This window comes from Triticum dicoccoides, unplaced genomic scaffold (genome assembly GCF_002162155.2).
Source record: "Triticum dicoccoides isolate Atlit2015 ecotype Zavitan unplaced genomic scaffold, WEW_v2.0 scaffold267492, whole genome shotgun sequence".
NCBI classification, from domain to species: Eukaryota; Viridiplantae; Streptophyta; class Magnoliopsida; order Poales; family Poaceae; genus Triticum; species Triticum dicoccoides.
Window position 1 is genome coordinate 1 of NW_021258394.1, and position 2,886 is coordinate 2,886.

General features: G+C 43.1%; 1 pseudogene; it reads right to left on the minus strand.

Moving 5' to 3' along the window:
• Window positions 1–1,128: 1,128 nt before the first annotated feature.
• Window positions 1,129–2,167, minus strand: LOC119345669 (annotated as a pseudogene).
• Window positions 2,168–2,886: the final 719 nt, after the last annotated feature.

Here is a 2,886-nt window from a genome sequence, read left to right on the forward strand (position 1 = left end):
ATTTATTTACAAGATAAAGAAAACGAAAATATATAAATATTCTGGAGGAAGACATGAAATTTGAGACAACTCGCGAAATATTGAGGAACAACCATGTAAACTCATGAATATGGTGATTTGCGTGAATGATCATGAGTTTTTTATTATCCTTTTATGAGAATGCTTCTGAATCTTGTAAGTTCTTTTTTTGCGGGAATCTTGTAAGCTCTAGTAGACCTCCTAATTTATTCGTTCAGATTTCAAATTCTAAGATGTTATTGTAACTTCTCTAGAACATTTCTGACGTTTTCTTCATGTTTTCTCTTACTCCACCCTAACTTCTTTATAATTGTTTTTATTTCCACGATTCGTTCATTTTAAATGATTAAAGTGTCATGAGTGCGTAACCACTGCCACATGATCAGCCATACCACTTTTTGTAAGGTTGGTAGTAAATATGCTATCACAAATTATGGTTCAAATTTATTTGTTTTGAAAAGTGGGGACTAAAACAAAGCTTAATCAATAGTGGAGGGATCAAATCGATCAAAAATTGTACGTTACCATTTCCCATTGATACCGGGCTTAGTAAAGCATGAACAAGATCACATTAATCCTCATCAGTTCCCTCAAGCCCTGGAACCATTTTCACAAAGTTTTCTTGTTTGAATCCAGGAGACATTTTCAATACACACCAGAATGTACACAAGCTCATCGTTTTGGACACGCATATGATTTGTTTTCCGACACTGTTACCACCCAATGATGAACAGACCAACAAAGGCAGCAGGTGCATTCTCCTGCCAGTTCATTCTGCACATCCTACTTTTTTGTGGGACATTCTGCACATCCTTGGCATCCCTGGCTGACAAGCCGTCGGCATAGATGGATCATGAGCACGGGACACAAACCAGTCAGGAAGCATCAGGCTCTCCACAATAACAGAAAACGAAACTGAAATAAGTGAGCTGCACACGACAGAGAGACCAACCCTGCGTCAAGAGCCTTCGGTCTCCGAAGAATTTTCACCGGAACACGCAAAGGTATCCAGCTTGGTGGGCAAAGCCTTTCAGGAGTACTCTCTTGGGACATCTTGCTAGTAAAAAGACGATAGGTGTGCATGCGTTCAAGAAGGACAAAGCATGGAAATGGGCAGAAAAGCACTGCAGAAGTGTAGAGTTTCACTGTGTTCCTTTAGAAATGTCAACATGGTACCTAAATAATTACGGCCAGTTGATGCCTTGCCTCTTTCTAGAAGAGTTGACATATGCATTATCATGCGAATTAAGATAATCGTTACTGCAGGGAACAAAGCTAAAAAAGATTTGCTGCCGGAAGTGCTCATTTGGCCTCCGGAAGCTATGCCAGACAAAGTTTCAGAATCATATGCGGACGACTTAGGCACGGAACCTCTCAGAGCAGACGAAGCAGTGCGGGAAGTAGAAGGCCGCCACGAACCCCACGACGAATCTGACGGCCGCTCCGATGCTCGACTGGTCGTTGAGCCTGTGCAGCCTGATTCGTACCGGTCTCCATCTCCTCCTCGAGGGGGGGACAATCATCCAACGGTGCACCACAAAGCCCTTGGTTACCAGCAAAGCTCGAAGCCGAAAAGTTCTATGGTGAAGAAGGAATAGGCCCTGATAACAAGTTGTCCGCGACATTGATTGCAGTTAACCGAGTAAGCAAAGTGAATTGTGGTGGAATTTGACCGCTGAGCTGGTTATGCTGAAGGTTGAGGACATTCAGATATGTCATATTTGAAATATTCTGTGGGATTGAACCCGAAAAGCTATTGTACGAAAGGTCCAGAGATGTCAGATACGGCATCTGCCGTGAAATGTCCTGAGGGATTGGTCCTGAAAAATTGTTATTTGACAGGTCCAGGTCGGTCACACTTGAACAATTCTGTAGACCTTGAGGAAATGGGCCTTCAAGTCCTAGGTTGCCAATACGTAAACTGAGAACCCTGTTCTCGCCAGGGTACCAACAGTCTACACCAGTAAAGCGGCATATGTAACCCTTGGTGGTATTTTCAAAGTTCCAAGAGGATTTGAGTACGCCGGAGGGATCAATCACTGATTGTTGCACAGACTTCAGGCACCGGACAATCATGTTCAGTACTAAAACACAAGGTTGAGATGTTCAAGAGGAGAAACAAAAGGAGGAACTTGGTATCCTAAGACATCACTCTGCCGGGCCAAAAACCGCAACTTGTTAATTCCAGCGCCAACGCCACCTGACCAGAACATGTGTAAGAAGAACACTTGCAAACTCGGATTCAAGTAAACAAGGCCATGACATGGAGACACTACAAAGCAGCCTTCAGAAAGATACTCCCTCTGTTCTGAATTACTTGTCGCACGTATGGATGTATCTAGATGTATTTTAGCTCTAGATACATCCATTTCAGCGCCGAGTAATTTGGAACGGAGGGAGTAAATGATAAGACATGTTTACTTGCTTTCTTGATTTCATGTATTAATTCTGGGACAAGACGAGGTGTTTGGGATAACTCACCAGTTGTTGCAGCCAAGAAGCCACCGCCTGCAATGATTGAACGGGCGCAACGCTTTAAAACGGAGAATCGCTCTAATAGAGCATATAGTAATTTTCCTGTTAATTTCTGAAGTCTTGTAGACGCCAGCACATTGTACCAAGGCAACGGAAATGCAGTCGCGGCCGGCCGGCCGGCAGGCAGGTCAAGGTCAGCAGGTTTACGTACCAATGAAATTAGTGTTGTATTGTCTTAGAAAGTCAGGTTTAGGGAGTTAACTATGTTAGGAGTCCGATTATATGGTGCAAGGTAATTTCTAAAAAACATTATAGAAAATGAGGGGGAGCAATTTTTTTAGAAACACAGAGTACAACATAACGCATACACACGGAGCACACACTCATGCAGCG